The following is a 16,081-nucleotide window of genomic DNA, read 5'->3' on the forward strand; positions in this document are numbered from 1 at the left end:
AAACAAGCCTACTCCTTCTCCAGCACCCCCTTCCTTCCTTATGCATTATCATTGCTCCCTGAACCATATCATGCTGTACAGAACCATCTGGATCTCATACTTTCCCTGGCAGGAAATATGCCTGTCTTCTCTCTAAAGAAAGCTGCCCGCGCCCCTATGGCATTAGACACAAATGTTTAACAGTATCACAATTCTACATCAGGAAATTACCATTAAGAACATAAGAATGGCCATACAGGGTCAGACCAAAGGTCCATCTAGCCCAGTAGCCTGTCTGCCGACAGTGGCCAGCACCAGGTGTCCCAGAGAGGCTGGACCGAAGACAATGATCAAGAGATTTGTCTCCTGCCATCCCTCTCCAGCCTCTGTCAAACAGAGGCCAAGGACACCATTTTATCCCCTGGCTAATAGCCTTTTATGGACCAACCTCCATGAAATTATCTAGCTTTTCTTTAAACTCTGTTATAGTCCTAGCCTTCACAGCCTCTTCTGGCAAGGAGTTCCACAGGTTGAAAACACGCTGTGTGAAGAAGAACTTTCTTTTATTAGTTTTAAACCTGCTACCCATTAATTTCATTTGGTGTCTCTAGTTCTTCTATTATGGGAACTAATAAATAACTTTTCTTTATCGGCCCTCTCCACACCACTCATGATTTTACCTCTATCCTATCCCCCTTCAGTCTCCTCTTTTCTAAACTGAAGAGTCCCAGTCGCTTTAACCTTTTCTCATATGGGACCCGTTCCAAACCCCTAATCATTTTAGTTGCCCTTTTCTGAACCCTTTCCAAGGCCAAAATATCTTTTTTGAGGTGAGGAGACCACATCTGTACACAGTATTCAAGATGTGGGCGTACCATAGCTTTATAAAGGGGCAGTAAGATATTACCATTATTTGTGCTAAGTCTCAGAGGAGTAGCTGTGCCAGTCGGTATCTACAAAAACAATGAGGACTCCTCATTATTGTTTGTGTTGTAAGTATGCTGGGGCAGTCGGGAGAGGGGGCAGGCACAGAAGCCGACTCTGCCTGCTTTATGCCACAAAAGGACATTTATCAGCTGCTCTGCTATGCTCAGAATCCAACCCCTTCACACTGGCTAAGTGGTGCCAAAGGGACAGAGAACAAACTAGATTCTGGTCCAGGATATCAAAGTCAGGGGTCTCGGAGCAATTATATTCCGGCCATAGTCTTCATACAGGTTGAACTGTTTATGCAGTAAAGCAAAATTCCAAGTATGCTACCGGAAAGGGGATGAGCCGCAGAATCCATAACTAGGGATTTCTCGCTGTTTGGATTCTCAGCCTTAACTGCTGAGCATGTGAATATACTAGTAGATGGGAGACAGAGATTGCCTGCCGACTCAGTAAAACAGTGACCTCTGCTGGCAACGGCTCCAGGACTCAGTTAACAATGCCATTTGAAACAAGTAAAAACTTTAAAAAACAACACATTGTCTAGTAGCACCTTAAAGACTAACTAAACATGGAGATGGGATCATGAGCTTTCGTGGGCAAAAACCCCACTTCTTCAGATGACCGGAGTATAATAAGTCCAGATCCAAGAATAAAGGGGGGGAAGGGAGGAGAGAAGAAAAAAGGGGAAGGGAGGAAGAAAAAGAGAGCCAGTACAAATAGTTACAGAGGCTGTCAAGAACCATTAGCACCTCCATTGTTTGGTTGATTGCTTATCTTCCACCTTTTAATGACTTAGGCTATGTCTACACAGCATTGTTTTTTGCAGAAGAGGATATGCAAATGGCGTGCTCATTTGCATATCTTCTTCCAGTTCTTTTTGCAGAAGAGGTTTTGCTGCTAAAAAGCCTGGTGTAGACGTGGCCATTTGTCGGAAAAAAGCCCTTTTTCACAAGATCCCTTATTCCTCAAAAATCGAAGTTTACAGGATCTTGCAAAAAAGGTTTTTTTCCCGACAAATGGCCATGTCTACACCAGGCTTTAGCGGCAAAACCTCGTCCACAAAAGAATTGGAAGAAGATATGCAAATGAGCGTACCATTTGCATATCCTCTTCTGCAAAAAAAACCCTACAGTGTAGACATAGCCTTAGTGTGCCAGCCATCCTCTATTCTGGTTCAGACCGTTAGCATAAGAATTGAACTGGTAAATGAAGTTAAGTTCCAATCCTTCTCTGTGTATTTGGCTTGTGGAATTGGTCTGAAACAAAACAGTGACCTGGAGATCCATTAATGAGTGTCCAGGCAGATTAAAGTGTTCTCCAACAGTTTTTTGTGTGTTGTGTTTTCGGATATCTGATTTGTGTCCATTAATTCTTTCCCGTAGAGATTGTCCAGTTTGGCCAATATACTTTGACCTTCACTGGGATGTTTAGAGGCATCTCAGAGAGTATTATATCCTTTCCTTTACAGATGGGGAGCTAAGCCCCAGAGACAACAAGGGGCTGTTTAAATATGTGCTTCCTTTTTAAGAGCAGAGACCTAAATCCTGATCTCCTTGGTCCAGGATAAAGCCATGGCCTTTATTCATTCTCAGAAGTTCCTCAGCAGGACTGTGTCCTTCCCAAACATTTGGGCTGTGTCTAGACTGGCAAGTTTTCCCACAAAAGCAGCTGCTTTAGCAGAAAAACTTGCCAGCTGTCTACACTGGCCACTTGAATTTCCTCGAGAACACTGACGATCTCATGTAAGAAATCAGTGCTTCTTGCGGAAATACTATGCTGCTCCCGTTCGGGCAAAAGTCCTTTTGCGCAAAAGGGCCAGTGTAGGCAGCTCAGACTTGTTTTGTGCAAAAAAGCCCCGAGCGCAAAAATGGCGGTCGGGGCTTTTTTGCACAAAAGTGCGTCTAGATTGGCTACAGATGCTTTTGCGCAAAAGTGCTTTTGTGGAAAAGCATCCGTGCCAATCTAGATGCTCTTTTTCGTTAAAAGTTTTCCGTTAAAAGCATTTGTGGAAAATCATGCCAGTCTAGACGCAGCCTTGGATTATAGTGAGTATTTAGGGTCATTGTTAACAAGTAAAAAAACCAACCCTCCCCCCGCTCCAGCCCAAGATCTCCTTCCTGTATCTGTTAAAATATCACTAGAAAGCATGTGGCTACTTGGGCTGCGTTGACCAAGTTTTTGCCAAGTCCCCGCATGAAGACACAATATTTGGTGTCATTTTTGAATGTGGCCATTTGCCAGAGAAAGCAAAGCTGGAGTCAGGTAACCTGCACTGCTACTGGGGTTCCTGGTCGCCATTTACTGAGATTATTAGTGAGTCCAAAGGAAGGGGATATACTGTACTGTACACAGTTGAGTAACTGATAAGCTTTACTAGAATGTACCTTACTCAACGTAGTTGAGTACCTACACTCAAGCCTTGTCTCCACTACCACAGGCCATCGACCTAAGTTGCACAACTTCTGCGACATGAGTAACGTAGCTGAATTTGATGTACTTTAGTCTGCTTAATGAGGTACCTTCACCACTGTAAGTCGACAGCTGACACTGACCAGGTCTACACTGACAAGAGAGGAAAAAAAATCTATGCAAGACATGTGACCCTTGCACTGATATTCTGGGGCAGCCCCACAGCAGGAGTTAAATGCTCCCATCGACTTCCTTTGCTCCTCGTGATAGCAAGACGTACCAGTGCTGACTGGGGCACCCTCAGCATTTGATTCAGCATGTCTGCATTAGACCTGCTAAATTGAGCCCCGGAGGATCAATCACCAGAGTGTCCATCCTCCAGCAAATGGAGACATGGCCTCTCTTCCATCAATTCCTCTTACTCTTCTCATTTTGGTGGAGTACCGAGTAGATGGGAGAGCACTCGCAGTAAACTGACTCCCTCTGGATCAATCACTGCGCCTTAATCCAACTTGTATTCACCATGCCCTCACTGTGTAGCTCCTTTTTCCTCAGTCCCAGCGGCGGCCTCTCAGGGGCTCCACATGCATAACTGTAATACTTGTAAGTGAATACAACAATGTCAGCAACCCATATGAATTCAGCTGGCTCCCATTATTAAACAGCTGTGTTAGCTATAACTTTAATAGTGCTTCCTTCTGCCTCCTTTCACTTTTAATTGAACAAGTTTACAGTTGAGCATTAAAAAATTCCCCATAGCTTTTTTTTAATGCAAAGATTGAAAGTGCCGGTGTACAAATGTTCCCTCTAATTTTTTCCATCTATGTGTGGAATCAATTTTTTTATGTGCACTAAGGCGTGTCCGGATGTGTACCACTAGTAGTAGTGCTGGCTGTGGGAGCTCTGTTAACTCCCTAGCGTGGAGTAGGGCTATTTCAAAAAAGCATCCACAGTACCAAGCCCGTTATTTCAAAATAATAACCCCTGCTTTTCACGAGGAATAATGCTTATTTCAAAATAGCTATTTCGAAACAGCAGTAGAATGGACGCTCCATTGCTACTCTTTTGAAATAACTCCTCCCCAGAGGCATTCAAAGTAATTACTCCCTAGCACTTCCTGGGGCTCTAAGCTGAGGTAGTGCATCCACATTAAAGGCATATCTATACAGCGGGGCTAAACTCAAAATAAGCTATGCAACTTGAGCTATGCTAATTGCATAGCCGAAGTCGAAATAGCTGATTTCGACTTTTGGCCTGCCTACACAGCAGTTATTTCCAAATAGAGCCCTCTTCCCCCAACTTCCCTTACTCCTCATACAATGAGGGTTACAGAGGTCGGAGTAAGAAACCCATTATTTCAAATTTATTTCAAAACAACGGGTTTGCTGTGTAGACACGCACTGCACCGAAATAACGCTGCTGGGTAAACATAGCCTAAGGGAGCCTGCCTCGGAATAATTTCGAGGCTTTCCTGTAGCTATTTTGAAATAGTTATTTTGGGAGTTAACTTATTTGGGAGTTAACTTATTTTGAAATAATTTCCTAGTGTATACATGCCCTTAAATAGCTTGGTAGCATTTGAATCTCTTCTGGATGGCTGCCCAAGTCCTCATTTTACAGGGAATACTGCTGGGTACCCTCAGTTTGCTTGGCAGATGATGTATGGCAACAGAGAGCTAGTTTCTGGAGATGTCCTTTTTCTCCCTGCTAAACTAACTAACTAACTAAATACACCAGCTTTGTTATTGCTTCACCCCCTAAAACCTATTGAGAGGGTTAAAACATTTTCAACAAAGCTGTTATCTGATCAAAAATGCTGCTCATGCAATGGAATTTTTCACTCATCAGTCATAGAATACACTGTCCATAGACTTTTCACAGACTGGGGTGGGGTGGGGTGGAGGGGGAGGGAGCGCACATTTTCCTGTCCTGGGGACTGGAATAGATTGATTTGTTACTGCTCGGATTTGCAGTGAGGTAAAGTTACATAGTGATAACCAAGATTCTAATATAATGAACGGCTGCTCCTTCTGCTGGCTGGTCTACCAAATTCAGTAGCACCTTTCCTAAACCTTGGCTTGAAAATGTTTGCAATTTAGGCTAAAAATCTACACTTCTGTCTATGCAAGATTTTTATCCTTTGCCCATCACCATATTTCTGGAGCACCTCCTTTTAAGTATGTTTGCTGTTCCTGGCTCCACACACTTCCTCATGGACATTTGTTAGATTTGGGTCACAGAGGCTTGTTGAAATTAATAGTTTTAGGGATGAGTTGACAGTGTCAAAGCCAACAAAGGACGGAGATGCCCAATCGCCATTAAAATTAATTGGAATAAGGTGACCCAATCTGCTACTTGGTTTTGAAAGCGTTTGCCTGAATTAGTGATAGAAATGTAGCCGTGTTAGTCTGGTGTAGCTGAAACATAGTCCTGTTTTGCCTGAATTAGTGAAGATTAGTCTAATGGTCTTTATTATAGCCAATAAAATAATGCACAAAAACTTAAGAAAATGTAAAAATTCAGGGACTTAGTTATACTTCATTGAATCATCTTCCTGGAATGGGATTAATAATTACTGACAATTTGTAATCCACTTACTTCAAGTCAAATTCCAGATAATTAGCGTCTGCCAGGAAATCAGCTTTTCTGTTCCAGTGCTACGGTGTGACAGGTGTGCTGTAGCACATCAATATATTGTCCTAGCAGTAGGCATCTGCCCCAGGGCTACACACTGCCATAATATTACATGTTTATTTTATACGGTGCATATCTCCTATCTGATTGCAGTTACACGGAATTTAAATAATAAAGATTAATTACTTTCCCCTCAGCAAAGGAATGGCTGTGTGCTGCCGGTAAATTATGTTTCTTGGTTATTCTATTATACACTACACTTTAGGAGTGCTGCTTTATACTTGCATGGCAGTGAGTGAAATCATTCCTGCCGATAAGCACTACAGCTAATAACAAGGATTTGTAGGATCAAGAGCCCCTTGTTATTAATTAATAGACATTCGTTATTTGCACGACATTAGAGCCTAGAGGTCCCAGTGGAGCTATGTATTGTACAAGAATAAGGTGAGGGACAGTTCCCGTCCTTAAGAGTTTACACTCTTAGCCCTGTTCTACACTAGGACTTTATTTTGAAATAACCCCCTTTAGGTTGAATTTATAAGCAGAGTGGCCACACTATCAAACCCATTATTTCAAAATAACGGGCTACTTCATTCGAAATCTGTACTCCTGCTTTTCATCAGGAGTAACGCTACCTCTGAAATAGTTATTTTGAAATAACAGGAGTGTGGATGCGCTGGTGCTTCTAGTTCAAAATAATGACTCCCTGGAGTAATTCAAACTAATTACTCCCCACAGGGCCGGATTGAGGCCCTAAGCAATTATGGTGCCCCCACATATGTAATTCAAAATAAAAACAATACTATACTGTAAAATCTCATTGGGGGGGGGGGGCGCTGCTTTGCTGGTGCCCTAAGCACGTGCTTAGTCTGCCTATTGGGTAATCCAGCCCTGACTCCCCAGTGATTCCTGGCTCTAAGGCCGAGGTAGCATGTTCATATTAACAGACCCAGCCTTGGACTAATTTTGAGGCTTCCCCATAGTGTGGGCATGCTCGTTAGTCAAATTGGTCGTTAAATTGAATTTAGTAATTTCGACATAATGTCCTATTGTAGACATGGCCTTAGGAAAGAAGACAAAGGGAATATTATCCCCATTTTACAGATGAGGAATTGAGTCAAGGGGGCTTTGCTGATATAGCAATTCTAGTTTAGCTCATCAGTGGAGACCAGGCCTAAGACAACAGAAGTTCTCCCCACTAAAAATCCCCAGCTTTGTTTCAGGGCAACTGAAAGATTTTGTTTCCGTAAAACCAAAGTCATTCATTCCAGTTTCTATTTACTTTACATTATATCCAACTTTAAACATTGGAATGAAAGGTCGTGAAACAGGAAATCAAAGTGTGTGTTCCAAAATGGACCTTAGCAAAGCCCTTTTTAAAATTTCTCTTTCCAAAGGAACTTCTGCTGAAATCAACATGTTTCTACAAAGTGTTTCGTTTCCAGCCGATAGGCATTGTCCAACAGAAAAAACCCTTTCAGGAGTCTAATTTGTCTTGTGTACCCCCAAATTTAACCTCACTTGAGCTTCTGGCTTACAAAAATCAGACATAAGAATACAAACAAGTGCTACAGCACATTATTACTGAAAATTGCTTACTTTATCATTTTACCAAATAATTGTACAAGTAAATACTTTGGAGGATAAATATTGTACTTACATTTCAGATTATATGCAGAGCGGCATAAACGTGTTATCGGATGACAATTTAGTTTGTCCTGACATCGCTAGTGCTTTTAATGTAGCCTGTGGTAACATTAGGCAAATAGCTAGAGGAGTTGCTATATCCTTAGCGATATGCAAACTACTGCTTGAAGGCACCTTTATGCTGCCCAAGTGGTGTAATGGAGACTTAGTGGAAATAAGAATCAGGCCCTGGATAAATACCTCTCAGTGGGTGAAATTCATTCTTTGTGCAGGGAGTTGGCATGAGGCCCAAGCTGCGAGGCAACGGGCCCAATTCTGATTCCTGCTGCTTTGCATCTTGTGCAAAGCGAATGCACTGGGGTGTAGGGCTGGAAACAATTGCACAAGTAGAGGGCAGTAGGGAACCAGGCCCTATGGGGCCATTAATGATGCATTATTAGGACTGATAGTCATTTATACTTGTGCCCTGTTAGGGTATGTCTAGACTACAGGGTTTTGTCGACAGAAGTTTTGTTGACAGATACTGTCGACAAATCTTCTGTCGACAAAGAGCGTCTAGACGACATCCAATTCTGTCGACAAAGCAAGCCACTTTGTCGACATAACAGTGTGGACGCAAAGGACAGTGTAGATGCAATAATGCCGTCTATCGACAGAACTCTGTCGACAAAAGGCGTTATTCCTCGTAGAATGAGGTTTACATACGTCGACAAAACTGCTGAGTTTCGTTGATGTTATGTCGACATAACTCAAAGGCAGTGTGGATGCAGGTATAGTTTTGGCGACAAAAGTCCACTTTTGTCGACAAAACCCTGTAGTCTAGACACACCCTTACATTGCTCAACAAACATGGCAGGCCCTTGAAGTGGGGGGAAATTGCAAATAATATTCACTTCAAGGTGTCTTTCCCCTCCCCAGCTTGGGTCTCCTCATCTTCCCACACACTGGAGATGTGGTTCAGCTGGGACTCAGGCACAAGCCAGACAATCCCTTTTGAGATAGCAACAGAGCAACTAAAACAGTCCCAACAAGCCAAAGGTCCTTCTGGCCTTCAGGGGCTTCTCTTCAGCCTACCCTCAGGGCCCTGTTCCCCGCCCCTTCCTGGGTTACCTTGAGAAGCTTCTGGCTCTGAGATAAAGCAGTCAGCTGCCAGGTGTGTTCCTCTGGAGTCCTGTTCACAGCCTCTTCTGGCCTCTGCTCCTTGCGACCTTCCCCACGCTGACATGAAGCACAAGGTTCCTGAAGAACTGAGCCCCTGAAGCACCCAGCCTGCTATAGACCCTGGCTCAGGGTCTTCCACAGAAGCCTGCTCATTCCCTGTGGTTCCGCTCCTTGGCTTCCCCTGGAGCTCCAGCCTCTTTTAGGCCCTAACTCAAGGCCTTCCACAGGGACCTTCCCATGCACTGTGGTTCCCACTCCCAGACTGAGCTCTCAGCCCAGTAAGCTATGACCTGCCCCCCCCTCCCCCCCTTAGCCCTGTTCCTCAGGCTGGAAACAGGGAATTAATAGTGGCACGGAGGTGGCTGGTTTCCTCTCCCCTTAAAGGAGCCAGTCACCCTATGACGGTTGTAAAAAGGCCGTAGTGTAACTGAGACACATAGCGCCTTAGACTGCAAGGCCAGAACGGACCACTGTGCTCATCTAGTCTGGCATAACACAGCCCAGAGAATTGCCCCAAAATAATTCCTAGAGCTGATCTTTTAGCCCAACATTGGTGTGAGTTAGGGAGAAGGATTCCGGAGTAGCCAGCAATGGGAAAGGGAAAGTTAGCTCCACAGTTAATCAGGGCTGTGCTCTAATGTTCCCTCTAATTTTTTTTTTGCATCCATGTGTGGAATAACTTTTGTTCTGTGCACTGAGGCATATGCAATTGTGCACTACCAGTAGAAACACCTGTTGCCAGCTGTTGGCGCTCTGCCAATCAGCCAGGTGGCATTTGAATCTCTCCTGAGTGGCCACCCACGCATTCAGCTTACAGGGAACGCTGCTCTGTTCTGCTCTCCCCTAGTCTCAAGAACCAGAGTATGCAGGCTCACTCCTCCACGAGGCAGCCTTTGGAGGAAGAATCTAGTACGTTACTCCTCCCTGTCGGGGAGTTATGCCCCTTCCACAGGGGTCCCTCTGGGTGGAATGTGGTGTTGGAGCCTGGATGAGCTCTAGAAGAATTGCAATCACAGGCCATGTCTCTGTTCCTGTCCGTTACAAATCCAGGGCTTAGAACTGACACCATCCATCATGTGTTTCTGCAATTCTGTGTATAATTTTTTAGTCCAAGCCTCGGATGGCAAACATGTTGCAGATTTTTGTTTGTGTTTTGGGTTGTTACATCTCCAGGTGCTCAGGTCTTTCATTTGTTGCAGGTGACTCATTCAGAGCAAGTGAAAACTTGCCGATTATTGACCTGCAGATGGACTGTCTAATAACATCAGTGTGACGGGCCGCCAGCAGCCCGCACGCCAGACGGCCCGAGCCGCCGGGAGCTGAGCGGGACACCGCTTCATCCTGGTGGTCATTGACAATGCCACGAGGTTCCCCGAGGCGGTACCGCTGCGTAACACCAAAGCCCCCACCCTGGCCTCAGAACTGCTTAAAATGTTCGCGCGGGTGGGGTTCCCAAAAGTCATTTTAACCGACCAAGGTACCAGTGTTACCTTCGGCTGATGAACTATGCGTGTTGTTGCGGATAAAAACCCTCTGAACATCAGTGTACCATCCTGAGTCAGATGGGCTGGTGGAAAGGTTTAATCGCACGTTGAAGGATATGTTAAGGCGAGTGGTACAGGAGGGCCCCCGGGATCGGGACCAGATGTTACCGGCCCTCTTGTTTGCCATCCAGGAAGTGCCCCAAGCGTCCACCGAATTCTCCCCGTTTGAACTATTACATAGACACCAGCCGCGGGGGATATTAGATATCTTAAGGGAGGACTGGGAAGCCCAAACCACCCGGTGCCAGGGTACAGTGCAGTATATTTTGCAGCTACGTGAGCAGCTACGGTGGGTTGGGGGCTATGCCAAACTAAACCTATTGAAGGCCCAAACCAGACAGGCACATTACTACAATTGTACGGCAGAGGCCCGCCGCTTTGATCCAGGAGACCAGGTGCTGTTGCTCCTCACCACCAAGGAGTCCAAGCTCTTCGCAAAATGGCAGGGGCCGTATGAGGTGATCGGCAAGGTTCGGGACGTGGACTATGAGATCCGTCTCTCGGGGAAACTGCAGAATACGCAAATCTTCCATGTCAACCTCCTCAAGAAATGGGTGGCGTGGGAAGGCCTCTTGGTGGCCCCCTGGGAACCCGAAGAAGATCTAGGGCCTTCCGGCAAAGACTGCACGACCGATGGGACAGTGTCACTGGGGCTGGACCTCTTGGAAGAGCAGCGGCAGCAGATAAGAGAACTCCTGCGGGGATTCTGGCTCGTCTTGACGGCAGTACCGGGACAAACTGAGGTAGGGGTACACCGCATACAGCACCGAACCCAGGCGGGTTGTACGGGAGGCCTGCCGATAACTCCCGAGGAAAGTGTGGGGTATCGTACAACAAGAGGTGCAGGCAAAGAAACAGTGGGGAGTCATTGAAGAAGCCCAATCGTACTAGTCCCTAAGAGCGATGGGTCCGTGCGATTTTGTATTGATTTTCGGCAGGTCAATGCCATCTCTCAATTTGACGCCTATCCTATGCCTCCGGTGGAGGAGTTGTTAGAGTGACTAGGGCGGGCATGGTATATATCCACCCTGGACCTATCGAAAGGATATTGGCAGATCCCGCTGGACCCCCGAGACCGGGAGAAGACCGCCTTCGCGACCCCATTTGGACTCTATCAGTTCTATTGCACGGGGCTGCTGCGACCTTCCAACGGGTTATGGATAGAGTATTAGAGCCCCACCGGGGGTACACTGCTGCCTACATTGATGACATCGTGGTCTACAGCCTTACCTGGCAGGAGCACTTGGCACATCTAAAGTCGGTAATGCGGGCCCTACAGGCGGCGGGTCTCACGGCCAACCCCAAGAAGTGTCACTGCGCACAAAGGGAAGTGTCCTACCTCGGCTACACGGTGTGGGGAGGCCAGCTGAAGCCTCTGCTGGACAAAGTCGAAGCCCTACGAAATTACCCAGCTCCCAGGCCCAAAAAGCAGGTGCGGCAATTTTTGGGACTTGCGGGGTATTCCCGTAAGTTTGTTCCAGACTTTGAGACGATAGCCGCCCCCTTAGCTGAATTGACTAAGAATGCAAACCCCACCAAGGTCCAATGGTCGGCCCAAACGGACCAGGCCTTTCGGGAGCTGAAGCTCAGATTAACCCGAGCCCCAGTTTTAAGGCAACCGGATTTTGAAAGACCTTTTCTTTTATGTACAGATGCATCCGAATGCGGACTAGGAGCTGTCCTGGCCCAGGAACACCTCGGTGAGGAACACCCGGTTTTGTACCTCAGCCGGAAGTTACTGCCCCGAGAAAAGAAATACGTGACAATTGAGAAAGAGGCCCTGGCCGTAAAATGGGCCGTGGAATTGTTAAGGTATTATTTATGGGGTAATAAATTCAAATTAATTACAGATCATGCACCATTAGTCTGGCTGAATTCAATGAAGGATTCCAACCCCCGCATTATGCGGTGGTATCTGTCACTACAGCCGTGCCAGTTCGAGGTGGTGTAGCGGGCAGGGACAAAACACCAGAACGCTGATTTCTTTTCCAGAGTGTTCAAACAAGATGGGGATGGGGGCGACCCCTCTGTAAGGGGGAGGTGGGTGTGACGGGCGGCCAGCAGCCCTCACGCCAGACGGCTCGAGCCGCCGGGAGCCGAGCGAGGCCGCGGGCAGAACACCCCCGCGGCGCAGGGCCACCGGAGAATGGCGGCAGGGCCGGAACCTACCGCCACACCTGAGCCAGCGGGGGGTCACCGGCCCCTCCCACGGGAGTGCTCAGGGAGGGGCCGTGGTGGAGAGTGACCACCGGGACGTGGCCGGGGAAGCCGCCTCGTCACCGGAGGGGTGAGGCCTCCAGAGTGCGTCCGGCCAGGCGGGCCATGTCAAAAGGGTCCGCCGGCAGAGAGGGAGGGGCAGCCTCCTCTCAGGGAGGTAACTACGGACCGAGGCCCAGGACAGACCGGATGCATGCCTGAGACCGGCAGGCGGCCCGTCCCCGTCCCAGAGACTCCCGAGACGGCCCCCGCAGCTGGCGGTCAACGAGTCCCGGATCAGAGGATGACCAGGACAAACCCCACCCCCCGTGGCGAGAGCGACTCGGCCGGGACAAGACCCGCAGAAACCGGACAACCCACGGGACTTACGCGGAACAACCCCGGACCCGGACCTCAGAATCCCGGTAGGTGTTGGGGAACAGCAGGGGTGCTCCAGGGGCTGGGGGAAGGGAGGAAGCAGCCCGGGGCGGGGGCCTTCTGGCGACCATGGGCAGACGTGTTACGGGAGGAAACACCCTCCATCTTCCGCGTAGGGGCGACAGTGAGCCCCTGCACTTAGGGCCCCGGGCTGGGACCCGGAGAGAGGGTGGGCCCGGGTCCCCGTCTTGAGCACCTGATCCCTTTCAGAACCGGAACTGATGTGCGAACTGGGGCGGCTGGACGGCAGGGCCAGCCAGGGTATCACCCCTCTGAGGGGCAAGACTCGGGGCGCAAGCCCCCTCGCCCCCGCTAAGGCGGGGTATAGACACGGGGTCCGCTGAACCCCCCTCTCCTGCCCTGCAGGGAGGGGGTGATCGCACCCACCTTATGGGATGTACGACCAGGAATCCCGGCCGGGGCCTGGGTTAGAGGACGAAGGGGTTCACTGAGCTCCCTGCCCACCCGGTAGGGGGTGATCACATCCCACGACTCGTCCACAATCAGAAAGAAATGACAGGAGGAGTCAGTTTATCCAACAGCTGCTGCTGGGCTTTTTTCAACAATAAGGAATGCTGGACTTCTTTTGCAAGGGCGGCAGGGGTGGGGGTGGGGGTTGCTTTTCAAATTTGTTTTAAAGAAACCACTATCGGCCAGATTCTCAGTTGGTATAAGCTGGCGGAGCACCACTGGAGTTGCACCAGCTGAGAATTTGGAAAAATACAGAGGGCCAAATTCTACCATCCTTTCCCATGGTGCTCAGTGCCTTTACTGCTTGAAGTTATCAATTGCATTGAAATCAACAGGAACCTCTTAGGGTATGTCTACACTGCCACCCTAGTTCGAACTAGGGTGGCTAATGTAGGCATTCGAAGTTGCAAATGAAGCCCGAGATTTAAATATCCTGGGCTTCATTTGCATCTTGCCGGGTGTTGCCATTTTTAAATCCCCCTTAGTTCGAATTAAAGAGCCTAATTCGAACTATCTTCTCCGTGCCGCGTGTAGCCCTGGGCACGGAGTCCGCACTAAGGGGGATTTAAAAATGGCGGCGCCCGGCAAGATGCAAATGAAGCCCGGGATATTTAAATCCCAGGCTTCATTTGCAATTTCGAATGCCTACATGAGCCACCCTAGTTCGAACTAAGGTAGCAGTGTAGACATACCCTTACAGAGTAATGTACTACTCAGGGAAGTTCAGACCTATGCAATCAGCAAAAGCCCCTAAGTATGTAAGACCTATTTTGCGGGCATCTGAAAGACTTAAATGTTGCACAGGTATAGTTCTGGCTCTCTGCACAGGCACCATTTTCACCCTAGAAGAGGAAAAATTGCTTTATTTTTAAATGGTTTCTTTACCTGTTATCTGGACAGCGGTGTTGCCAAACGGCTCGGGCCGTGATCCAAGTCCATGGATATCAATGGAATCACTCCCATTGATTTTAATAGGATTTGCTTCAGATTTTCCAATGTACGTGTATCAGACACCTATGACATGTCTATATTCCTAGAGGGACTGCCACTTTGCACCCATTTGTCCATCTAAAGTGACCTTAACATGGATATAAATTATAGTTTTGCTTATTTTAAAGCTTCTATTCAATGCCAGAATGGTGTAAAAGGGCCTGAGTGTAATTAAGAAGCCGGCCAGTTTTACATGATGGTGTTCTTAGTAGCCATCATGTTATGCACATACTCCAATGTTTAGCTTTCAGCAACTAGTTATGATTTCCAATAACATCATCATTCAAGAGGGACAAATAGTGAGCTAATGTTCAGAAAAGAAGGGCAGAAAGAGGCACTTTGAGAGCAACATGCTCTAAAAAATAAGATTCTGGCCTGAAAGGCTGCAAACCTATGTTCTGTTCCCAGCTGTTGCACTGTAACACTGCCTTGTGCCTCAGTTTCCCCACCTGTAAAATGGAGCCAGTGAAACTTTCCCTCAGTTGTAAAGATGTTTGAATTACACAGATGGAGAGTACTATTGATATAAGAGCTATGTTTTCTTGTTTTTAAGAGTTAAACATTAAACATGTCAAAAATAAATAGGGGAGTTAATAATTTATACACTCATTAATTCAACAATAGTTTATTCCATGTATTGTATGATGGTACTCAATTCATTTCACAAATAAGAGTTTCCACATAAAAATCTGCAGGAGTGGTTGCCTTAAAGTGAGTTAAATGCAGTGTATTCACATATTTCTGATGGTAGCAAGTTAAATAACTGCATTTATTTATTTATTTGCATTTACATAAGTATCACTTATCAAACACCCACACATACATGCATTCATTCCCATGCTGGAGTTTGTTACAGCATAGCTTCAAAATGAGAAGGCATGCGCTTTGGCTGGTTTGTGCCTGAAATTATGCAAATATACGCAAATATACAAATTACTTTTTTTTTGTTTTTGGTCAGAGGATGTTGGCAGGTATGTGGACATGCTGCAGTGAAAGAATGTAACCAAGGAGTAGGAGGGAAAAAGTCTGAGGAAAGCTAAGAGTTACCGCAATCTGTAATCACAATCTCTATAGCTGTGTTTCTTAAAAGAGCTTTAATCTAAACCTGCTAAATATTTGGCCAATTGTTCTTTTTCAGACTCCTAAGTAACATATGTCCCAGTGCAAATCACAAGTGATTCCCAATATAACAGCATCATTCAAGAGGAACATGCCAATTGCTAATGTTCAAAAAGCAGAGGCTGAAAAAGTCTCTTTCAGAGATACATGCTCCAATAGCTAAGATACTGGGACTTCTAAGTAGATGCTTTAAAAAAAAAGTTACCTTTTTGTTTACGCGTGTTAAAAAATTACGCTACCCTGAGAAGATAGCGAGGTACAATCAAAATGCTTTGCAGTCAACTTATTAAATATATAATGAATGAAAACTACCATTTGTGGTATTGATTGTCAGAACGTCACCTTTACTCCCCCCTCATTTCTATTGACTCATGAGAGTCATAAGATTCAGTCTACGATTGCATAGCAACCCATAAATCTTTCCATCGAAAGAATAGAAAGGATCCACTACAACACACATTCTGCTAAGAATGTTACTATGAATAGCCTCCATTCATGCTTTGGGCCTTGTTCTAGCAGTGAATGGGGCTACCCTATATTCTGTTCATTCCCCGCTGCCA

This window comes from Pelodiscus sinensis, chromosome 26 (assembly GCF_049634645.1).
Source record: "Pelodiscus sinensis isolate JC-2024 chromosome 26, ASM4963464v1, whole genome shotgun sequence".
Lineage (NCBI taxonomy): Eukaryota > Metazoa > Chordata > Testudines > Trionychidae > Pelodiscus > Pelodiscus sinensis.